The sequence below is a fragment of the Ambystoma mexicanum genome, chromosome 1q (assembly GCF_040938575.1).
Source record: "Ambystoma mexicanum isolate Mex_15411 chromosome 1q, UKY_AmexF1_1, whole genome shotgun sequence".
NCBI lineage: Eukaryota > Metazoa > Chordata > Amphibia > Caudata > Ambystomatidae > Ambystoma > Ambystoma mexicanum.
The window spans coordinates 899,556,490-899,582,464 of NC_090922.1; the positions used below are offsets into that span (position 1 = coordinate 899,556,490).

At 45.2% G+C, this 25,975-nt stretch overlaps 1 protein-coding gene across 1 annotated transcript in view; it reads right to left on the reverse strand.

Annotated features, from left to right (window-relative positions):
* PLPPR5 (phospholipid phosphatase related 5) overlaps positions 1 to 25,975 on the reverse strand; it is a 1,134,012-nt gene that overhangs the window by 103,532 nt on the left and 1,004,505 nt on the right. The gene's annotated exons all lie outside the window — the stretch shown is intronic.

Below are 25,975 nucleotides of genomic sequence, written 5' to 3' on the forward strand. Positions count from 1 at the left end.
ATTTGGAAGTTATAGCTAGTCTGCTGCACACGTGGCCTACACAGCTGAATGCAATGCTGTCATTGAAGCCTCAAAAGCAATGCGAACAAAAGAGACACACCCTAGTCTGTCTGCTGTCAACGCCTCAGACTAAAACATTCCAAACTGACCAGAGAGCACCAGCCTTTTAATAACAGTCAATATAATACGTCATAAAATGGTGTCCCAAGCCACTGGTCAAAGAAGTCAAAGGATTGCATGCCCATGGTGTTGGCACATCACTAGTTTGCAACCTACCATTTGAAATAAGGCAAATACCTTGTACTTAGATTATTATTCTTAACCATAGCATTCTGTATAGCAGCCACAAGGAGGGCGTGTTGTCTTAAATGATGGATACCGTAAAAAAAAAATACATACGCCAGCATAGACAGAGGAGCCATATTTTCACTCTCACAGAATGTATAGGTGGTCAAGATTTGAGACAAACTGGGAGCAAAGAGAAAGGTACATATACCATTGCATAGAATAAATAGTGGATACGCACTAGAAGCTACCAGAAAGGTGCATGTATGCTTACATAGACTGACATCACAAGAGAGCTATGGTTTCCAGGTGCTATTGATGTTAGTCAGTGAAGAAACAAATGACTTTGTGGTGTACAATATATCAAGGCCATTATTACTATACACGAATCAAAACTATAGGTAGTTAAACCATTATTGAGACTTTTTTCAAGATCATTAACTGAGAACTGAATCCCTCTTAGGGGATGACCATTTTCAGATTTTTACAGAATTGCAATTTTGACAGGTTAGTCACCAAAATAATAAATGAGCAGCCCAGGAGCACACACATGGGTTAAGAGGTGATGCTGTGATTTGAGCCTAGCTGTGAATTTGGCATGGGACACATTATAGTTCTTATCAAACAGCAAGGTGAAATTGTTTGTGAATGTTCAACTTTAATGAACCCCAAAAAATATCATGTTTTGTATAATTGACTTGAAAAGTGCACAAATCACAATCACCCAACTTGACAGTGGGCCTCATTCCGAGTCCGGCGCTAACCAATGGCGGTAGTAGCGCCTTCGTCGGCACCGGACCCGTACCGGCACCGCCCTGGTGGAATGGGATATTACCGCCCTATTCCGAGTTGACCAGGGCGGTAATTTCCCATTCCCCAGGGCTCTTCCCCATTCCCAAATGAGCCCCCATAGGACTCAATGGGGAAATTGCAAATAATGGTCACCGTACTTTACGGTCACCGTAATTGGCTAAAAAGCCCCTTTGCGCCCTCGTCCCTAACGCCTGCGTTAAGGACGAGGGCGCAAAGGGAACTCGGAATGTGGCGGTAAGGGATTACCGGCACCGGTCTCGTTAAGGGTGACCGGTATCGCTTACCGCCATACTCGGAATGAGGCCCAATATATTAAAACAAGACATTATAAATCCATGTTATGCAAAAGAAACATTATTCTGGCTTCATGCTGTCCATCATCAAGGCAAATGAAGAAGCACCAGACTAATTTAATGTGAACATAAAAGATTTAATCTGGGTTTTTCTATTGTATTTTAAAGGTTTAATACACCCAACACATCAACCTGTGGGCTGTTTATCATGTGCTGACGTACCTTTGAAATTGCATAAAAATGTAAACAATTTATTGTGTCAAATCAGCACACCTCAAAGTATTCTCGCCAGAGCCCTGTGACGGTTCGTTGTCTCTGTGGTGTCTAAGCAGACCTTTGCTCAAATGGCCTACATAAAAGGAAAGATCAGGCAACAGGCTAAACATTACAACCAGTATGTAAGAGGGCAAAACTACTCAGAAGGCAGCAACATATTATACAGTGTGATAAGATGATTTGCCCAGGATTACTGCTTTGTCAGCTGGCAAAGCCAGGATATGAGCGGCAACACTTTGGGCCTCATTACGACCCAGGCGGTAAGTTACCGCCTGGGTCGTACCTTTACCACCATGGCGTAAACTATGTTTACGCCATGGTGGTTGGCGGATTTACCGCCCCATTCCGAGGTTGGCGGGGCGGTAAATCCCCAATCCCCATTTACCCTTCCCCATTCCCATTTTTGCCCCATAGGGTATAATGGGAGTGGGGAAGGCGTTAATTACGCCACCGTAAATTACGGTGGCGTAATTAACATCAAGGTCCCTTAGCGCCATGGATTTTAACACCTGCTAAAAGCAGGTGTTAAATCCGCCATGGCGCTAAGGGACCTCGGAATCAGGCGGTAAGGGTCGGCGTTGTTTACGCTGCCGTAAACCCCTTACCGCCTGAGTCGTAATGAGGCCCTTTGATTCAAGTCTTGAATTTGACTACCTAATCATCTCCCCAATTACCACTTTATGTTATTTATTGGGGATGGCTACCAGTTTTTATTACCCTTTACCTGTTTCATTTGTATGCTATGCTTCTTTTGCTGCAGGTACATGGTTTTGAAGCTCAGTAGGTGTTCCTATCACAAATGTATATACACACACACACAAGTGTATCGACCTCAGGCACACAAAAGGCTGAGTATGCCTTGCTGGAATTTGGTACTGTGACCTGCAAATAAACACAAATCTCTGTATCGACTGCTTACCACACTGAGCTATCTTCTGAAAAATAAAATGTATTAATGTGCATTTCAGCTTTCAGGATAGCACGTGATCAATATATTCCCCACAGAAAAGTGATAATGCTATTATTTCATGTTTTTTTTATTTATTAGCTATTTGTAACACATCTATAAAGCCAAATGGCCAAATGGTTTTTCAAGGCACATCTAGACAAGGGAGGGGGAGGTATAGGGGAGAAAAAAGCAAAACAATAATGCTCCCACTAGGTCTTGAGACATTTGGATATTGCAAGTGCTGTAACAAGAATACAGAGGAGGTGGGGATGGGGAGAAGTAAAGGCAGGGGGCAACAGGGAAGAAGACAGACAATAACTTTCCTACTAGGTCATTAGACAATGCAGAACGTGCAAGTGCAGTAGCAGAAAGAGGAGTGGGGGAAGAGGATGTGAACGTTGGGATGAACAGGGAAGAAGACGGAGAGTAATGTTCCTACTTGGTCGTGAGACAATTCAGAGCATGCAAGTGTAGTAACAGAAATAGGGGGAGGAAGGGAAGTGAAGGTTGGGATATACAGGGAAGAAGATCAACAGTAACGTTCCTACTAGGTTGTGAGACAATTCGGAGCGTGCAAGTACCGTAACAGGAACGGGGGAAAGGGGGAGGAGGGGAAGTGAAGGTTGGGCTGAACAGGGAAGAAGACAAACAGTAACACTCCCACTAGGTCGTGAGACAATTCAGAGCATGCAAGTGCAGTAACAGAAATAGGGGGAGGAAGGGAAGTGAAGGTTGGGATATACAGGGAAGAAGATCAACAGTAACGTTCCTACTAGGTTGTGAGACAACTCAGAGCATGCAAGTACAGTAACAGGAATGGGGGGAAAGGGGGAGGAGGGGAAGTGAAGGTTGGGATAAACAAGGAAGAAGGCAAACATTAACATTCCTACTAGGTCGTGAGACAATATCGGAGCGTGCAATTGCAGTAACAAAAATACGGAAGAGGAGGAGGAGGTGGCAGTGGTAGTGCTAGAGTGAACAGATAAACCAGGGAACAGTCTGAAAAATGAGTGCAAATAAAAAATGTGCAGAGTATATGCTTTTTCCATTTGTGCTCATTGCAGAACTGCGCAGGCCACCTCATTCTCAAAGGTGACTTATGCATTTTAATGCTGGCTGCACAGTAGTGCAAAGATTTGCTGCTCAAGCCCAGATCCACCTTGGCGCTTGAAGTGTATCTCAAAGAGACATGCCCTTATGGGGCCTGCGCCTGTGAAATACAGTTGAAAATAAAACATAACTTCTATCCTTGTTTGAAGGGTAGAAATGCTAGTGGAGAAGCATCAGTTAACAAAGCATAGATGTCTTTGAGTCAGGCAGCCATGCGGGTTCCCGCTAAGGCAGCAGCCTGGGGCACAAGCTCCTTTGGACATTGTGAGAAACCAGAAGGTGTCTCACCCACTAGTCCCTGCGGATCTCTCTCTCCGGTGCCCAGGGCAGAGCCATCTCCTATGTATCCAGATCCTGGGGGTGCAGCAGTGCTGGAGGATACCTGGTGGGGGGTCTTCGGGAAGTGGGAGTGGGACACCAGATGGCGAGACGTTGTTTCCCTCACCCTGTAACACCTTTGAACTGGGGTTTCCAACCCAGCCCTTTATTTATTTATTTATTTGCATTTGTTAAGCGCACTTGCAGCCAAAAGGTATTGAGGCGCTGTTACAGAATGTATGAGATACTTGTGATTAGCAGAGTGGATGACCATAGGTCTCATAGTTACACATAGATATACAGTGGTATGCAGGAACAGGAATAGTGCATAAGGAGAATCTCATTGGGAGGCCTTTTAGACAAAGAGCCCAGTTTTGATAGTCTTACGAAAGGCTAGGTGTGACACAATCAGTCTGAGATGAGGTGGCAGTGTGTTCCAGTGCATGGCAGCTTGGGTGGGGAAGCTGGAGCCACCAGCGTGCACTTTTCGCGGGATGGGCGTGACAATTGTGTTGACATAGCGTGACCTTAAGGGTCTTGTGGCCGTGTGCTTGGTGATTCTGTGTGTTAGGTAGGGAGGGGCAAGTTCATGCAGGCCTTTGTGGGTGATAGCGAGGGTCTTAAAGACAATTCTCTGTTTGACTGGGAGCCAGTGAGCCTGCCTCCTGATTTCAGAGATATGGTCTCTTCTGGCGGTACCTGTGGCTGCCCTCAGAGCGTTGTTCTGGACTAGCTGCAATTTGGCAATGTTTTTGTTGTAGGTCCCAACGAGGAGGGCATTACAATAGTCTAGCCTTGACCCGATAATTGCCCTGGCAATGGTGAAGTAGTTATGGGGGGACAGGAAGGGCCTGGCGGCATTGAGGACTTTAGAGTAGTACGCTAAGGAGGCAGCGATAGCATTCACCTGTCTGTCCATGGATAGGTTGGAATCCAGGTAGACTCAGAGCATCTTCACGAAGTTGGAGACCTTAATGGGAATGTTATCGATGGTGAAGGAGCTGTATTGATCTCCGAGGTTGCCCAGCGTCAGTGGGGAGCCTATGAGGAGGAGTTCAGTTTTATCACTGTTAAGGCAGAGCCAATTCTCTGCCATCCAGGATTGGATGGTGAAGTAGATGGAGGTGAGGGTTTTGGTGCCAGCTAGGTAATCTCTGGTAAGTGGGATAAGGACCTGTGTGTCATCCGCGTAGTTGGTATATGAGATGCCAAGGGAGTCATGGATGTTGAACAAGGGCAGTGGTAAGAGGTTGTAAAGCGTGGGCACGATACAAGAGCCCTGAGGGACACCGCAAGTGATAAGGCTGGGAGAGGCGGCTGCTGAGTCAGAGAAGACCTTCATGGCTCTTTCTTGGAGAAAGGAGGTGATCCATTGACATGCTTTGGTGGAGAAATTGGCTTGGGTGGCTAGATGGTGGCACAGGGTGTTGTGGTCCAGCAAATCAAAGGCGGCGGAAGGATTCAGGAGCAATAGGAGAGCAGTCTCGGTGCCATGGCGTGGGCGGAACCCGGATTGCTGCAGGCCGAGGAGACGGTTGTCTTCCAGGAATTTTTGAACTTGCAAGTAGGCTGCTTTGTCCAGTATTTTGAGTGGGAACGGAACAGTGGTGATGGACCTGTAGTTTCCCGGGACTGTTAGGTCGAGTGAGGGCTTTTTAAGGAGTGGACGTACCCAGGCTTCCTTGAGTCCAGACGGGACATGGCCTGACTGGAAGGAGGAGCTGATAAAAGCAGTAAGGAATGGGGCCAGGATGCGTGCCGAAACTTTGATGAGACTAGCTGGGCAGGCATCGCCCTTACAATGGGAAGGTTTAATGGAGTTGAGCACGACAATGACCTCTAGCTCCAAGACATCTTTGAAGTCAAATAGCGGGGAGGGGGTGGTCTTGTTGGGTGGTTTGGCGTGCAGATTGGCTATAAGGTTGGAGAGGGCTTTTTGGTGTCCGCAAATTTTAGTTTGGAGAGTGTTGAGCTTCTCTAACATGGCAGATTGGATGCTATTACACCACTTGGCATCCTTGAGGACTGAGGAAGGGGGAGCAGGTGGTTTTTCCAATTCCCTAAAGATGGTGAATAGTTATTTGGATCCCGACTTGGCATCAGTGATCCTGGCGTTGAAGGAGGCAGCTTTGGCTGTGGTAATGTTTGTTTTATAGGATTTGGAGATGGCTTTGAACTTTTGTTTGATGGCTTCAGAGGAGTTGGCTTTCCATGCGGAGAGGGCAGTCCTCTTTAGGGCACGTTGGTCAAAGAGTTCTTTAGTGAACCAAGTATTGGCATGTTTGGCCTTTTTGGCTTTTTTGAGGGTCAAAGGGGCGATGGTATCCACGGCTGACGTGATGACTTCCCTGAAAGTGTTTGCTAAGGTTTCAGGGTTATTGGAGGATGGGGACTGTAGGGCAGAGTGGAGAAGGTAGGGTGCTAGATTCTCTGCTGTGAGTAGACGTGAGCTCCTTGTGTAGGTGGCCGGGCATGGTGCGGGGGGCAAGAGGGCAACTTTTTTGGTTCCAAGGTTGAATTGGATGTAGTGGTGGTCAGACCAAGGGATGGGGGTGTTGGCGGTGATAAGAAGAGAGCAGTTGTGGTGGCTGATCCAGTCAAGGGTGCGACCTTTGGTATGAGTGGGGTCAGATATAGATTGCATGAAGCCGAGGTTAGATAATGCCTTCTTGAGGGATTTGTCAGGGGAGTCCTTAGGGTCATTGAGCACTAGGTTGAGATCTCCTAGAAGTATAACCTGTGATGTCTTTTTGATGTTGTTGGAGAGTGCAGGGATGGGGGTGTCGTGGAAGTCGAGACATGGGCCTGGGTGTCTATACACGATGTGCATAGTTATGGTGCAGTTGGGGGAGACATTGATTTTTAGTGGGAGGTAGTCGCTGTTGTTGGCAAGTAGTCCATCGATTACTCTGATGGCAAGAGTTTCCTTAGCGATGAGGGCGACACCTCCACCTCTGTGGGAGGTGTGGTCTTTCCTGAGGATGGAGTATCCAGATGGAATGGCCAGCGATAGTGCTGGGCCTGAGCTCTCATTGAGCCATGTTTCAGTAAGGATGTGGAGGTCAAGGTTGTCCTTGATGAGCAAGTCGTTAATGTCAAGGGCGTGGGCAGGCACTGAACGTGCATTAAGCATGGCACAGCTGAGTGTGTAGGGAGTAGGGTGCTTAGGAGCAAGTGGGCTGGTGGACGTGGCCGAGGCCTCAGCTGAACTGATCATGGGGGCATTGGCGTGGGCATTGAGCAGGGTAACAACATTTGGCAAATCATTATCACCAATAGACAGATCATTATCAGCAGTAGACATGGGAGCAGCCTCATGTGCAGTAGGCATAGGAACATCATAAGGCATATCATAATCAGCGGTAGACAAGGGAGCAGCCACATGTGCAGTAGGCAGGGGAACATCATATGGCATATCATGATCAGCAGTAAACAAGGGAGCAGCCACATGTGCAGTAGGCATAGGAACATCATAAGGCATATCATTATCAGTAGTAAACAAGGGAGCAGCCACATGTGCAGTAGGCATAGGAACATCATAAGGCATATCATTATCAGCAGTAAACAAGGGAGCAGCCACATGTGCAGTAGGCATAGGACCATCATAAGGCATATCATTATCAGCAGCAAACAAGGGAGCAGCCACATGTGCAGTAGGCATAGGAACATCATAAGGCATATCATTATCAGCAGTAAACAAGGGAGCAGGTAGCAATAAGACGAGGTAGCAATACTTTTAGAAGGATGGTGATGCAGAATATACTCAAACATCAATAATAAAACTGACTCATGAAGTTGGCAAAGTACATCTGTTTTAATATCAGTTATCTAAAACAGGGAGTTACAACGAACATCAACACACTCGCTAGAACTTCTCACTCAATGCATTTCATTAAAAAAGTAACTTTTATACTAAGAAGTCATCATCAATGACGTCAATCTACATGGCAAACTCCAAAAACCTACTTAAGGATGTGATAGGTTTACAAGGAACATCGAGGTATACGTTACATACTTGTCAGGGAAGGTGATTGGGTATCTAACATCAGGTGGGAAACTAAGCCCTCCCTTAGTGCAGGTCACAATGAATGTCATCAAATACACAATGACCCATTGGTTATCGAAACTATATGGCTCTACTATGTGTCCTTCTATAATAGGTTGGCACCCTTGTACCCCCCTGTAATATTCCAACATGCAAGCAGCACACAGGCTGGCAGATATGTGCTTGATGGGCTGATCATAACCACAGCTTCCCACCAATTAGCTTGTCATTTATCATCACCCTTGCAGTCTGCTAGTCAATTAAGGCTTTGAACTCGGCCTGGCAAATGTTCTCTGTGCTTGGGAATAAAAGTGAGTATAGGCATACTCTAGTTTCGATGTAGCTCATTCCAGTGTCTATTTTCAGCCAGCCATGTCACTGTAGACCATGGTTTTGAGCCTTTTGCTGTATGAAAATCTTATTAAATGAAGAACCTCTGACGTTGTCAATGTTCTCACAACTTACTTCGTCCAAGAGTTCACTGCCTTCACACCTTTTGTAGCTTCTGTAAGAATATCCTCGCCCAAGGGGCCTTGACTTATTGGTGTTGGGCCAACCAAGCCTTTCCTTGATTATTCACCTCCATGTTTAAGCTTTCAATTTATGACTGCCACACACTGGAAAATCCTTCCTGCTCATGGTGTCCAGCTCTGCTAAAATATCTTGTGGAATCATCCATAGTCCACACATTTCCTATGCACATATGTTGGTGCATCGCCGCAATCTATACACTATATAGCCAGCCTTAAAGAATACTTTATCTACTTGCATTGCTGCAACTGTACAATTGTAAAATTACTTAATATCTTCTTTATCATTTCTGTAACGTGAACATCTTCATCTAGAGCCCGAAATGTTGCTCATCTTTAACACTTCTTCTTGGGTGCTTATAGAATATTTATATTCTCTCGTATCTGCATCTCCTTTGGATGCGTCTCTGCTTCTTTATGATGTCATCAATCTGCACTTTTGCTTGTATCCCCTACTTCCTTCGGGATTTCATTCAGATGGCCATCATATTGTCATATGCATATATGGCTTTCTTAACGGGAACCTTACTTCCATGATTCTTTTCGGTATAGGTATTCTCACTGGTACTGCACGTGCCTCACACTCTGGCTCCCAAAATATAGGCAACATGGGGTAGGGGTTTGGGGAGGGGTACATGGCTCCACCATTACACTCCCCCCTCTGGCAATTCATTTCATTGACCACTCTCTCCTCAATCTTCATATCTAGACATCCCTGTCTGAAGAAAGGCTTCTTTGGGACCCATGTCTTTATGACTCCTTTCAGGCATCCTGCTGATTTCACATGCTCATCAGTACTCCAGGACATAGACATACATTGTTCACTGGGACTACAGTAGATCCATTTTCCGACATACTTCTTGTGGTTCTTCGGGTACAGGAACTTCTTTCCCTCATGTGTGTGATTGCTGATTTTCACATAATCTCACATTTCTTCTTCTGTCAGCTCCTTGGTCTTCCATCCTGATTCAACATCAATCATGATCTTCCTTTCTACAGCTTTCTTTGCAGTCTTCATACATTGCGAGATTATTATCCAAGTAAGATTATCACTATCAGGGCTCCTAGGAACTTGACCATTTCTGCCATCCATTAGGGAATCCACGAGAATATTGATCCAAGCCAACTGTCATCGGCAATGTCTTCCACTTCATGTATCATCTGGCCATGTAAGATCATCAGCATCAATATGGTCTCTGTCAAGGTTCCATTCTCCTTGTCATGAGAAGGTTTAAATGTGCAACATGATTCACCAATTTTGGCACAAACACCTCCATCCATAGCTGTGATCATGTCCAGGACGTATCTGTTCTGAAAAGTCATCAGTCATATGGCTCTCAACTCTTCCTTAATAGCATTGGACACCTTTATGGTAGTATTAATCATCTGCAGGAGTTCCCATCTGGTAATCTGTAATCATTTATTGTTTGCATCCATCTGGATCCTGGGCATGAAGATTATTGTGAATATCGATGAAGTCTTACTGAACAATCTGTGCTCATATGGAATAGCATCAAAAGCTTCTATTGACTTGGCTGAGAAATAGTTCCCTCTCTTCATTCGATTCAGGAGTTCAGCAGATCTCTTCTTCCTTAGGTGAACATCTGCCTTTGGGAATTCGCCAATGTCCAGGTCACTTCTAGGAATCACCAATGCTGGAGCATGGATGTTTACTATAGTACATAGTCCTCCCCAATCTTTGGCAGCTTAATTTAAGCTCTGTATCCACAAGCCCAGTAGTGATCCATTATCACTTCTGATCCTATGCTATTTCCTGGCACATCAAAGATTCAAACACAATCATGATTTTCTCCAAGTTTTCTTGTGCCATTATTTCTGAAACACAGCTTTGCACTTTCCAGAGGCACTATCTGCAAGGGTCCTCCTTTATCTTTGTCCCATGTCAGTAGTTTAGCAGGTCTTGGCCATATAGGTTTGCATCCATTCTGTACTCGGTCAATGGTCAGTTTGTAGAATCCAATCACTACACATGCTCTGCAGATGCCCATTCCTTCTTCCCAACCATCCGGAGAAAGTACTGATCCCCTAATGCATTTGGTTTCTGTTCTTCAATCTTCAGATTTCTTCTGTTGATTTTCCTGGACTTTCAAGTCTTTTATTCCCTTCCCATCTGTTCCAGCTCCTTTCACTCCAGGCTTTTTGTATCTTATCACGTGATTCTTGGTGTGAGCTCTTGCTCTTGTCTTTGTATCTTAAATATAATCATCTCCATCTGGATCCGCCCATTCTGTTGACCATGCTAAATAGGCTGTTCGTCCCATAAACTGACCTCTTGTTTTGCAGAGTGCAATGTGAGATAGACAATGCACTGTCTGAACATCTATTTCAATAGCTATGAATATCTTATACTTCCCCATACTATAAGGCAGGAGTGCACATACATAGCATTCCTCCTCCGAGGTCCTCCTTCCCACATCTTTCATGTGCTATCACATGTTATTCCCCAAATGTGCTGTGCTGTCTATATACTCACTCAGGTCATGATTATCTTCTTTTGCACCTCTCTCCTCGCCTTATTGAGCATTTATAATCATCTCATGAAGTATATTAACATAATTCCTTCTCACTAAAGGAATCATAGAGACATTTGTCAGTTTAATTGGTGCCGTTACGCGTGCTCTTGGTGCAGGGTCAGGTACAAAAAGTGTTTTTCTTTTGGCATTATATGAGGGTAACTAAATATGAAAAACTTGCAACCCTGTCCTCCCTCCATAGGGATGCTTATACCTATCTATCCCAGGAATAGGCTCTTTTATGTGCACCACTGGAGTAGGAAAAATCACATAAGGTCTTGCCTGCCTTGTAGTTGCCAGCTCTGTACCTTCCTGCTGTATAGGAAGATATACCGAGACTTCTGCCTTGTTTGGATCTACATAATAGACAGTACGTATCGTGAGAGAAAGAAGAATAACAATGAACATAATGCATGTGTATATAATGTACCAGTAGGTCCACCTGATACAACAATAGCTTCTTACATGTTGTGGTGCTCTCTCGATGGTTGCCACATTGTTATTGCTATCAATGTTGCCCATAATGCTTATAATTATTTTTAAGAAATTAAAAAACAAACTTTAATCGGGCAATCTCATTAAATTTTCTGGCAACTTTAGGATCTGCTTCACAAGCTCCACAATCTGTTGGCTGTATGCAGGACGATTGTAAGGCTCTTGGATGAACACGAAAGAGTTGGTTGTTTTTTTTGCCAAACCAAATGAGAATGAACCTCCAGCAAATAGTAAAAATGGAAAGCTAATAAACTGTTAACGTCCCCAGTCGACAACACCATCAGGAAGCTCGCTGTGTTGTCTCAGACATGAGACAGACTTGCTCAATGATATCACGTAGCGATTGATTGATTGCAACTTGATTACTAGGATCTCTCAGGAATGAACAAACATTGGTTTGTCTTCCAACAAGATGCGGGCATTTTTCAATCAAGTAATAAAAGACCATTCCAACTAGTCTATGAGTGTCGTCATCAGACAGAGGCATTTGTATTTTCTATACAATATTCCGGAAGCTGGAGCATTTGCTCAATTATAGCTGTGAGCAATCTCCTCTCGAGTGGACCATTTTTAGGATCTTGCAAGAACACGTGAACGTCAATAGTTCTCCCAACCAGTGAAAGATATGCACAAAGAATGAAGAGGAAAGCAGCAAAAATGATCTGATGAACGTTGCCAGTAGGCACCATCATGGGTGCTTCCAAAGAAAAACTCAGTGAGAAAGGAATCTGGATATTGTTCCTTCTTCCAATTGCTGGCATGAGAATCCAATTTTGGCATGCTTTGCTTCATCCCAAAAGTCTCTGAACAGCATACTTCCGTGGCTCAAAAACAATAGCTTTTTTCATTCCTTGCTTAGCAGCTACAAAGAGTGTCTCGAACGAACCACAATCCAATGAAGTCTTTATCTGTCTACTAGACAGTCTCTGCGTCCTTCATCCTCATCATTGATCTAGTCTGCACATGCTGAACTTCTTGTCCAATGCTTGCTTCCAAATGAGGTGGGAGTGTGGTGGTCTCACTGGTATAGATCTTCACGTCACCAAGGAATATCCAAGCACGTTTCCCTAGCACCTTCACTGCTGATGGAGTAACGTCCTCTGCAACAAAAGGACGGTTAAACCTGGGTTGATGACATTTGCAGAGAAAGTTCCTGATCAGTATTTGATCACCGGGGAATCATTTTGGCAGTAACAGTTCTTTTGGTCCGTTTGCTGTATGGTCTGCATCTGTGTTCTGAGACCAGCACCCCGTCCACTTGAATTGTTCTGAAATGACAGAGACACTTGTAGTCATACATGTAAGGTACGAATCCTAACAATTCTGCTGTTGTCTGGGCATCACTTCTAGTCCTCGATGAAGGAGTGAGAGGCGTTCTCATTCGCCTCCCCGTTACTAGTTCATGGGACGAGAGGTGATGGTCAGAGCCTGGTTGATTCCTCAATGCTTTCAATGCAAGAGGCAGGCAATGCAGCCATCCTTTTTTCAGTGTTAACTTAAGCTTGGCTATTCTCTCTTTGAGCAGGTTGCTGAGCCTCTCACAGACCCCATTTGCTTGTGTGTGATAAGCAGAGGAAAACATATGCTTTATACTGAGAAATTAGCTGATTTGTTCAAACACTTCTTTCACAAAATGGGGGCCATTGTCTGATCTCAATACCTCACATTTTCTCCATCTTAGAAACACTGCTCGTACAAAGAATTTCACAGCACAAGTGGCATCTGGATTTGTGCACAGACCAGCTTCAATCCACCTTAAGAAGGGGCACACTACCACTATCATATATCTGTAAACATTACAGACCTGCAGCATATCAACAAAGTCAATATGTAAATGGTGAAATGGACAATTAGGTCATGGGATAACACCTCTGATTGTTCGCAATGTGTGCCCAGCAGTAAACTTTTGACATACGATGCAATTTACTACATAAATTGAAACATGTTCTAAAAAATTCAGTACAAACCAGTCTTCTGCAATTGTTGCTGCACGGCTTTCTCTAGTGACATGTGCAGGGTAGTGTAGCTGTTCCAACACCACCCTTAATAAGGCTACAGGCATCATCAGTTTACCTGTCCTTTCCTGTCACCACAGTGCCACGGAAGAGGACAGAGAACACCCTCTCCGTGTCCACAGGTCATTCCATCCTGTGGTGCTTCACCTTGAACTTCCATTAACTGTGTTTTCGATAAATTATTAAAGCTTTCATTTATGATCATCACCACCACCATTCTTTAATTCACATATGGCATATTGGCATATCAAATCTCATGATATCTACTGAATATGCAACTCTTTGTACTTCTTCGTCTGCATCTTGATTTCCATGTGAGATCAAGTCTGCTCTCTTAGTGTGTACTGCACACTTAACTATTGCAATGGCTACTGGAAGTTGTAGTGCTTTAATAAGTCTGTCCAATAAAGCGGCATGTTGCACTGGAGTGCTGTCCGCTCTGAGGTAGCCCCTCCTTTTCCAACATGCTAGTCCTGCGTGTACTGTTGACGTCACATAGGCAGTCACTTTACACAGTTACTTCCTGTCTGCGTGATTCTCGAGCACAACAATCAGCGCCAGTAATTCAGCAGCCTGTGCTGACAAGTGAGACAGTAGTCATGCACTTATCAAAACTTTGAATTTCCCGTTAGACGTATGTCTTACCACAGAGGCCCCTGAATATATTTGGCCATCAGTTTGATCGATTTTTGAAGAAACTTCAATGAAGAGAATCTCCCCAGTTGCCAGAGCATTTTCTTTCACCCTCAGGATCTCATCATAAAACTCTTCATAGTTTGAGCAATCATGTGCATGCTCATATTCTGCCAATGGTTCTATTATAAATGTGGCAGGGTTCACGGTTTTACATCTGACTATTTGAATCACTGGATGTGATATGACCACCCCATAAATCGAAGCTCTTTGAGATGTCAGTGTACCATTGGGTTTTTCTAAAACTGCGAATAATGCATGCTCAACAAACAATGTCATGGAACACCCCATTACCATACAGGACGACTTTTCACTGGTGAACACGCTGGCTGCCAGCGATTGTTTGCAAGGGAAGTGACCCCTCATTACTGGGTACAAAATCCCACTGTAATATGCTAAGGTCTTGTACCCCAACGTAGTTCTCTGCACAAGCACTGCTGTCATAACTGTTCCATTTGTGTGCAAGAATAAAAATAATTCCTCAGAATAATTAGGAATCCCCAAAACTGGAGCCATACAAATTGCTTTCTTTAACTCATCAAACCCTTCCTCCATTTCCTCAGTCTATATAATCTTGTCCTGACTCGCTTGAGCCTTAATCCAGGGCCTGCAACAATGGCCTTGTGTATGAACTATAATCGAAGACCCATGCTCTCACATAATTGCACAGTCCCAAAAATTGTTGAATGTGCTTATCGTGTGCAGTTTTGCAGTTTTCAAAATGGCCTCAGCCGTTTCAGGTGTAACTTTCTTTCCTTAATTTGAGATTGACTGGCCTATATATAACACTTCTGTCTGACAGTACTGCAATTTCTCTTTGTCCACTTTATATCCTTTCTCTGCTAGAATAATCATTAGCTGAACTGAATCATGTCTGAACTCTTCTTCTGACATGCTGCAAACCAAAATATCATCTACGTATTGCAGCACAGCACTTGGCAAATCAATATTGCTTAAGTCCATTTGCAGAACTCTATTGAAAATTGATGGTGACTCACAGTACTCTTGGGGTAATCTTGTGCTTTTCAACTTAGTCTGACGAAGCGTAAATGACGTCAGAGCTTGAGAATCTTTATGCAACAGCATTGACAAAAAAGCATTTTTCAAGTCAATCACAGTGAGATATTGTGCCACAGCAGGGATACTACATAGAATTGTCGCCAGGTTAGGAACTAGAGGAAACCTGGCCTCTACAATCTGGTTAATAGGGTGCATGTCTTGCACTAAATGCCATGACCCCACATTTGATTTCTTGACCGGATACACTGCAGTAGTGCATGGTAACTCTGACGTCACTAAAATGCCTTGATCCATCTTGGCGGATATCATCTTAAAAAGGCCTTTGTCTGCCTCTCGAGACATAGGATACTGTCATGCTCGAGGTAAAATTGCTCCTGGTTTCAGTTTAATTTTAACTTCTCCAACTCCCTTTAGTAGGCCCTCTTCATGGGGGCCTGTGGTCCATAAAGAAACTTGCACCTTTGCCATGTCTTCATCAAAAAATGCAGGACGCTTTCTTACTAAACATAATTTTCTGTGGCACCTCGCGTTTTTCTGCTCTAACCCAACACGTAATGCTCATTTCAAACACTACTTCGTCATCAGAGGGGTCATCTTTAAACATGTCCTCACTAGTGATGCTGGTTAATCTGTAGCCTTCTCCAATGGCAATCACTTTTCTCCATGATCTGCCTTTATCATCAAATCCTATGAGCATAGCCAAGACTCCTCGTACTACGGCTGCTTGTAACTCCAAGGGAAATATTTGTTCCCCCCTCTTCGTCGATGGGAATCTCTGGCCTGAAGAGAAATTCATCAGGTACTCTCATAATCTTATGCGCTGGACCAGGCAACCATGTTAACAGAATGCGTACCCCATAATGAAAGAATTCAGGTTCTAACAGCACTCCTCGTATGGCTACTTGTCCTGAAAATGCCATGATAAATTTGCTTTAAATAATTTATTCATGGCGTTGAACACACTATGCCTTCATCAGTAAAAGAAATCGTCATAGTCAGCTTCGTCATTAAATCTCGACCCAGTGTATTAATCAGAGTCTGTTTTGAATACATCAATGGAACAGACATATCACATTCTCCGGTAGAGACTGGTGATTGTTTACTAAAAGGTACTCTACTCGTAGCTCCTGTGAAACCCTGAACATTCATGGCATTTCCTGACATTAAAAATGTCCCCTCTCATTTACATGAGCGAGACGCACCTGTGTTTGCTAAAAAAGAAAAGGATTTGCGTCCTATTGTGACATCAACCCTTGGTTACTCTTGAGGATTAGGCGTTATGGATAGTACTGAAGACATCAAGTCACCCAGTGAGCTGTCCTATTGTGGGTACATACTCATTCCTGTGCCTGTGAAAGGATTCCACCCTCCATGGTGACACCCCCATCCTAGGAGTCATTAACTGTCTTGTGTTTGCACTCTGCCGTATCTGTATGGGTGCATGCTGTGACTGCCCTTTTGGCGGATTCAATGGTGCTTGCTGTGATTGCAAATCCTGTTGCATTCTCGGCGCTTGTGCTTGATACACCAGTTGATCTTGGTCAACCCCATCCCTTACTTTTGTACTGTATGCAGGAGGATAAACTGTTCCTCCCTTTGAGAATTGCCTATACTGTACATACAATTGGCTTCCACATGTTTGCGCTATATGCCTTGTCATTCCACATGTCCAACATACAGGAGGAAGTCTTTGAATCTGCCCTCCCTGCATGCCCTGAGTGTCATTCTTTATAGGTTGAAACCCACCGTGGCTACTCTGGAAGTTTCTCTGATTATTCTGAAAACCTCCTCTTCCACTGAAGTTTCCCCTACCCCGTGGTGTGAATCCATTCCCTCCTTGATTGAACTGCTGTTGGTTATTTACCTGTGGCATACCTGCTGCTTGCTGCAATCCTAGCCCTTCTCCACTAGTTAATCGGCAATGATGCGTGATGGTCAGCTGTATTTCTGGCCATGGTTTCACCTCCATACCCACCATCTTTTTAAGCTGTCTCTGTACCTTGTCTGGTAGCCCTTGACATAATATATGATAGAATACAGGTATAGATTTTCGACACGGCTCCAACGTTTCCAAGTTCCATTGCTCTTGGAAATTTTGAATATAAATTAACAGATCCTCCCCTTCTTGCATCTTTTGTGCCATTATAGCTCCCATATCTGACGTGTCTGGATACTGTATTCGAAGCACTTTCCAGACTGCCGCTCTGCAATTATTAAATGGTGCTCCATCATGAGCCGTGTTCTCAGCAGTGACACCTGCGTATTCTGCTCTCGAACAAATGTCATCAGTTCTTTCCCCAAGTATAGGTGCTAGAAGACCCTTAATGTGCCCTAAAGGCAGTGTATTTCCTCCTGTAATTTTCTCTAATGTTCTCTAATTCATCGATCTATTTTCCGGGACTCGACATCAAACTTGGGACTTTACACCTTAAATTATCTTTATGCATCTGGGGCCATGATATATACTGTGGTCTGACTCCCCCCTTGTCTAATAACGGGAATTGCGAGATCCTAAAGTCGCATGTGTCCCCCTGTCCATAGCAGGGACAATGGTTCTGCACCATCTTCTTCCTAGTGATGACCTTAATCTGCCTACATAAGGTGGCGAGTCACCCCTCACACTATGGGATCACGCTTTATGTCGATCTAGCCATGCCAGTGGTTCTGGCATCCTCGGTTTAGGTAGGTCTAGATCCGACCATCACACTTCCCTATATATCAGAGAATATCCCTTGGGACCATAGGCATTATATACCAACTGGTGTGGCTTCCCTCTTTCTCATCTCTGTTTAACATTAATTTGTCCAAAGACAAAGCTGTATGCTCGAGGCTGGACAAACGTTCCTCTTTGCCTTGCGTCTGTGCACTTTCAAAATGATCAAACAATCGTTTTTTCCTTTATTTTTGATTCGCCTTTAGTCCTCATTTCAGAATAGACCTTATCGATTTTCTCTCCTATAGCTCCTATCTCTAAATTATCCTGTAGGTCTGTTCTAGATGGTCCTCGCCATGGTTCGCATGTCAGGAAGAATTCCTCTAGGTCCATCCATGCCACTACTGGATTAGGTTCCCTGAACTCCTTCTCCATGTGATCAATGTTGCGTGCCATTTGCCTTCACTTTCGTTCTATTTCTTTCTTTGACTTCCTTGTGCTTTTGGATTCTTCTCTAACCTTGTCCTCTTCCTGTTTTATCATCTCTCTTCTCTCGTTTGCTCTGCGCACTTCTTCTCTGCGTCTTAGAATTCTTTTATCTCTTAATTTCTGTTCTTCTTCTCTCTTATTTTCTAGCCTATCCCGTTCTTTGATTGCTCTCTGCCTATTATCATGCTTTCTCTGCTCTTCCGCTCTCCCCTGCTTTTTCAGCTGTTCATCTTGAGACAGCTGTTCTCGTATTTGTCTACACTTTCTCTTGGCTTTGTCTTCTTTCAATCGTTTCTCTCTTTCTGTATCTTTTTTATCTTGTTTGTCCTGATCTTCTTGTTGTCTAACCTCCTCTATGCTCTTTCCATCAAGTTTGAGCAGTATCTGACCGCCCATCCATTTGTTCAGTACTAGCACTACCTCATCAGCTTTGTCTTTCTCTTCTTTCCATCTCTTTATTTCTCTCTCCATGTCAAAAGACATACCTGGTTTATCCCTTCTGTCCTTGTCTCTTTTCTCCTTGTCCCATTTCTCACTGTCCCATGGGGCTTTAGGGATTACATCCCTTTCTGGAATCTTTCTGGGACTCTCATCGCTGCTACATGCAGGTGACATATACGTTGAGTTGCTAAATCCTGTTGCTGCCTTAAGCTCTCTTAAACAATTTGCTCCTTCATCTTTTGTACAATTACCATTTATCTCAGGCACAATAGGAGGGGCATAAGGCTCTTCACCCCCCCTCGTTACACTGGTTAAGCATCCAGTCCTCAGGCGGCGGATTTTCCCTTTCCTCCTGGTACATTTTCCAGAGCTCTAAGCTCGCTAGCCTTTTTTCTAACCTTTTTCCCCGCATATGCTGCATGCAAATATGTCATTGTATGCTGCAAAACTGTTCTGGACAGTGATCCCCCTTGTGGCCATGGCATGAACATTTTAGCTGCCGTACCCTTAACACATTCTGCACTGTAACGATTAATTTATTTTTTTATTGCATTTGTTACAGGTCCAGACCCTTAGGTATCACGGGAAGGTTACAGACAGCTTATAAGTACATTCATTACAGGGGCCAATTGGGTACAGTTACAGAATAGTTAACTACAAGATACACAGGGGGTACATAAAGCTATGGTTAGACACATGAGATTATTCAAACAAGGCAAAAGGAGGGGACAGTTAAAGAGGAGTGTATAGTAGGAGATAAAAAGAGATGCATACAACTATAGTGAGACATTGGGGATTTAACAGACCAGACATAGGAAGAAAGCAAGAATAATCAGAACTATATACAGCAGTCAGAGGTACCGTACAGGTGTACTTTTGTTCCTGGTAGGGATTATTATTGGTATTGGTTAAACAGCCGGATTTTTAGAAGTTTCTTAAAATCTGTGAATGTTTCCTCTTTTTTGATGAGGAGAGGGAGTGAGTTCCAATATTTGGGGGCTAGATATTGGAAGCTTAGGTGCGTGTTTTGGCAGCTGTCTGCACAAATGTACAAGCAGAGTAATGTCCTCCATCAATATTTTAATCATAATCCATTATCACAGTTTTATCGTTATTTCACACAGACAAATGCTTTTCAGAAAAATAATACAATACGAGCATGCACCGATCGTCACAGCTCCAAGCCTCTATATCGTGTTGTTTCAATCTACTTATTCACTGAACATCAACAATCAATTTATATAAATAAATAATTAAATCTCAAATCTCAATCTTTCGACCACAGTCTATTTCTTCCTAATTTCTCAATATTTCATTTCTTTACCATATACAACATACAATATACAGACAGACAGACAAAACTTGACAGACTGGCCTGCCCACATATACTTTTGTCCACGCTCCTTGTGACCTTTTCCTTTGCCCCTAAAAATGACTCCAATGGAGTATGTACCGTCCTCTTTAACGATCCTTGATCGTTCGTAGCCTTGATTCGTCCACTTGGACTTTAGGACAGGTTTCATCTAAACGTCCTTGACGTATGATTCTGGGATTATTATATAGAACGCTCCTCCTCTATATACCTTACATTGTGACACTCGATACGGAGATCAAGATTGTGGCCAGCTTGATACGGAGTGATTTGGCACGTGAAAAAACTGAACGTCAGGGTGTAATTTGAGGAAAGGCCCTTTGCACGTAAGCGCGTCTGTGATGTGACGCGCAAAGGCATTTCCCTCAACACGGGTGCATGTTGATTGTACACGTGCAAAAACTGCATGTCTGGGTGTGACTGCGTGCACACGTAAGTGACGTTGCACGTGTGGGATGGCTTGAAAGGTATGTGTAGGATGCCATTTTCTTGTACGTGCTTGTTGTGGAGAGTGAGCGGGTAATTCTTGTACTTCTTGTCAGTTCACACGCGATAACTTCACAATGGTTCCAGTTTGTACTCCCTGTTTACTCAGACAGCGTTCAATTCTTCTTTTGGCGGGGGTGTTGCCAGCGCGCACACGTGCGTCTTTTTCACGTTCTTTTTCCAGGCAGACGGTGAGTCACGCACATATTTTCCAACTGTGGTTGCCCCTGTGTGTCACGTACCCGTTCAGAGGTCATTGTAGGGTGCGTGTACCACGTGTACGCTTATTTTTGTGTTTCTGGGTGCCACCACGTAGTGCGGGTTCATTTTTGCATGCACGTGCTCTACCAGGGGTTGCGTGCACATTAAATATTGTTTTCGGGGTGACTGTGTGTTGCGTGACCCGTCATCTTCCCCAGGGGTCACAGGCAGCCTTGCTAGAGCACTAGGGTACAAATTCCATCTAGTACCCTACCCCTTTCACCCCAATTGCCCAGGACAATTGTTTACTGTAACTCCCATATGCACAACAACATCAGTGCCATGGTTGGGAGGTGACCAAGCAGTAAGGGAGGCAAAGGTGTCCGAGCTCAAAGAGGTGGACATGGTAGGGGGCGTGGCCAGGATGTGCAGGGTGGCCCAAGAGGCCAGTGTGTGGAGGACCAATCAGGGACACCTATGCCCCCCCCCCAATGGCTCGGGGAAATGTAGCTGCCACCATCCCAGCTCAGCCCTTGTTAAACCGGCCCATATTGTCAATAGAACCGGCACAGGATGACTCCCAAGCTGACTTCCGTTTCACCAAGTCTAAGCCAGTGTGGCGGTGAAAGTTGCTGTAACCAGGCCACGTGGATCTGAGACAGGAAAGCCATCTGCTGCCCCAAGTAGCCAGGGTGAGGAGGCTGCAGGGGCAGCTGCAGATCAATCCACCCCAGCTCTGAGTCTCCCAGCCGGGACAGTGTCGGTCCAAGTCCATCACACCGAGGTTGGTCCTGCCAACATCACCCTGCAGCCAATGCCTGCAGTGAGACCTTTGGTCATTGTGCCTTTGGAAACTTCCAGTGCCCAGTCCACTTGCGCTTCAATCAGAGCAGCGTAGGCCACTCACGGTCTGCACCACCTTCCAAGAAGAAGAAGGATGCTCTTGCAGTACAGGCTGGGACCCCACACATGGCTACACACTCCGGCACGTCAAGGAAGCCTAGTTTCAATGACACCAAACTAGATGCACTTGTGGGCTATGTGTCGGCCCATAGCCATGAAATGGTGGTGACTGTAGGGTGCAAGACTACGACTGCTCAACGTAGGACCCACTGGCAGACCATCGCGGACCGCAATAATTCCCTTGGATTTGTGAAGTACATAGCTGATGATTGCTCTAAGCGCTGGACTGACATGAAACGCAGAGCAAAGAACAAGCTGGTTTCAAATCATGCCTCTACTCTGGTGACTGGTGGTGGGTCTCCACCAGAGGAGGAATAACTCACTGAACATGAGTCTGTCACTGGAGGCTTCATCACAGAGGATCAGATCCAAGGCATGGGAGACCTACCAGATCTTGAAGCAATGTCCGGGGAGTGACCATGCATGTGTGTGCAATCCATGTGTGTGTTTCTTGGGTGATGTGTTCTGAGTGAGTGCCAGGTGAGGCTGTCTAGTCATGACTGCTAAGGGTCACCCATGTGGCCCCTCAAAAACATTCCCTGGCCTTGTGTTTCCCTTTCACAGTATCCCTTCTGACCACAGTTCACTTTTTGCACATGATTAATCCACTTGGCCTTCAGCTGTCCTCTTGCCACAACATTGTTCATACTCTTTTCCTCTTCATTCAGCCTGACTGATGAAATATTTACCAGACATTTTTGTGGCCTACTGTCCCAAATGTGACATACTTCTGTCATAGATTACACCACACAATGGCCCACATTTCCTGACTAAGTAGGGGAAACATTTCTACAATCAGGCTGATTGAGTAATGTGCACCTACACATGGCCTGCACACCATCATTTTGGGTTCCTGTTTGAATGTTGAACATGAACATTGTATCCTCTCATGTCGACGTGAACAACCATTGATGTATCCATGTGCCTGCCATCACTGAATCAGTGAACACTGGCTTTGTTGCAGCGTGTGGCACATGCGTGTTTTCTCACTCTTATTTACATGTTTAATTTGATGATGTCTATCTCACATGGATGGGTGACAGTACTGATTTGCTACCATCTGGGTGTCCTTGTCAAATCTGCCATGGCTATGGTATGTGCCGTCTGTGTGCTGGCATGTGTCATGTATGTGGATTGTCCATACCACTCACAGGCTAATGTTTTATGCTAGTGCAATCCAGCATGCAGCACATGTGTTGGTTTTCCATCTTGCAGTCATCAGTGTGTGCTTTTTGCCTCCCCTTCCAAATCATTGACAGTGCATGCATGCCAGAGTTATTGTCATGTGGGACATGTGTCATTTATGTACTGCATCTCTGCCTCGTCAGGCCTATGTGAGTGTGCTATGGTGCTCATGCCTGTTTCCATTTGTTATCTTTCATGTTTTTGCAGATGATGAGGCACTTGATGCTGTTGAGGAGGAGGAGATGGTGCAAACCCAGGAGGACTCACAGCCACAACTGGGTACCAGTGGAGGAAGTGGGGTGGTGGTGGGTGAAAACCCACTACTCCTACAGACTCTGCTGTCCACGAGTGTCTCTGGTATACCTTCGGAGACCTCTATGAATTAGGTGCTGAATCGGACATTGAGACATATGTGCCGTCGCAGGTGAGTGTTTCTGGCAGGGATGCTGTTGTTCTGTCCAACCCACCTGCACCGGGAGTAGACCCCTCTATGGGGATTTCAGTGTTGGAAAGTCCACCTGTGGCGGTTACGGATGCAGGGTCACACTCCACAATATTTGCTCCTGTTCCTGGGCCAGCAGATCAAAGTAGGAGTGCAGTCCTGCAGCTTCAGCCAGTGCCAGCACAGCAAGGTGCACATCGCCTTGCCCCAAACAGGTCTTGTGCCTGCCAACGCGGTGGCCGTGTGCCACCAGGCAATACTGTGTGGGAGAACTCCATCTACACTATAGCAGCACAACAGGGGGCATTGTGTGAAATGATGGCTCAGGCAATGGATAAGGTGGCCACTTCCATTCTCCCCCCTGAAAGGCAGATGGAGCTCCAAAAACAGGCAACAGACTCCATTTGTCACTCACACAAGGAGGACATGTTGGCATCTGACAGGGACCGACGGGCTGGACTGGAGACTCTGCGCACAGCCATATCTGTAGAGTCACAGGCCCACATGGAGCCCTCAGGTTAGAACACAAGTCCCTCAGAGATACTCTGGGTGAACTTGAGGTGTCCCGGAGTACAAGGGAAGAACAGCAGCTGGAGCAGTTGACACGCACACTCTCAGCTGAGCTCCAAGCATCCCGTCAGGAGATCCGGGCATCACACAAGGCCATGCAGCAGAAATGCGTGCTACCCGTGAGGTGCTGCACGGGGATCTCCGTACCATCATCCTGCAGAACCAAACCTTTCACTCCCGCATGCTTGCTGCCATGGAGGAGCATGCCAGGGCTTTGCGTGGGCTGCCTCCCATATCACGGCCACCTTCTGATGTACCACCAGAGGGTGGTGACAGCGACGGCAGTTCTCCCACTGTAGTGTAGCCGTGCAGGCCATGAGCCCATGGAGGTATTTTTGTTTTTTTCTCAACATCCACGCATGTGGGTGTTGGGGTGCACCCTGGACCTCGTCCCTCCTGGGTGCCCCCCCCTGGTCCACACATGGCCCTTTTTGATATATATATTTTTTTGAACAGTATGTTGCTTTGTGTGGCTCCTGTATGCATCCACTGTGTATTCCAGCTGGGCACATGCAGGCTTGTCCTGTCTTTGGGTTAGATGCTTGGGTTCCTGACAGACACACCCCTCCTGCTTCCCCTTTCCATGGGCTTGCAAAGGGTGTGGCCAAGTGACAGTAACTTACACAGTGACATTGGGCTCCCATAAATTGTGTGGACAGTCTGTGGTCAAAACTGTGTATACATCCCTAGTGGGTATTGGTGTGGAAATCTCCACTGCATGGTGGATTTATGTATGGTTCTACATCCATGACTTTTTTCTTATATACATATACCTTCTTCATGTCTTAACAAGGCCATCTACTTTACAGATGCAGTTCATGTTGTATGCAGTTCACTGATACATTTGCCTTCCAGCAACAAAGCAACAATCTGCAGTTGGAAGGGGTTGATGTGCTGCCTTAGTCATGTTGTGACACTTGCACTACTTTTATTTTTTATTGTAACATATTGCCACTGTTTGACCATGTACTGATGTTTTCTCTTGCTGGTAAGTATGTGTTCATGTGTGTTGTTTTTGTATTCATCATTGAGAGCAAATTGTCTGTGGCCTGTTTCCATTTAGGACAGTGCACTTTGTGGCACTTGTGTCATGTGTTGTGCATTCATTTGGTTGCTTTCACATTTCATGCCATGCCATGATGTGTTGGGGAGGTGTTGGGTGACATGGCACTATTTTGATGTTGTGTTTTGCAAGGGGGTAGTCCTTCATGCTGCATGAATTTGTGCCTTTTTGTGACACATCATTGGATGTCTTTGAGTAGCTAGAGATGCACACAATGTAGCACTTCCAGGTGAACAATCTCAGGCTGGTATGGTTGTGACAGTTGACTGTCCCTTTTGTCATCATCATTGATTGCGAGCTGGTATGTGCCGGGCCTGTGTGCACTCCGCAGGGGTGGTATTTTAGGTGAAGTAATTTGCCACAAGCTGGGTCCGGGCTGCCTCAAACGTGCCCTTTCACCTCCCATGCGCAGCGGGCGTGCATGTGTTTGGGGATGTGGTGGCACCACTATGTCCACCGGCACGCCCCGCCGGGTTGCAACGTTGTGCAGGACACATGCTGCCACTATGATCCTGCACACTACTGGGGGCGCATATAGCAGCTGCCCACCAGAGCGGTCAAGGGAGCGAAAGCGTGACATGAGCATTCCGAATGTGCGCTCCACTATGCCCCGGGTTGCAATATGGGCTGTGTTGTATCTTACCTCGGGTGGCGTGGTGGGGTTTCGAATTGGCGTCATCATGTAGGTGCTCAGAGGGTAGGCACTGTTCCCTGGGGAGGTGATAATGGTTGTC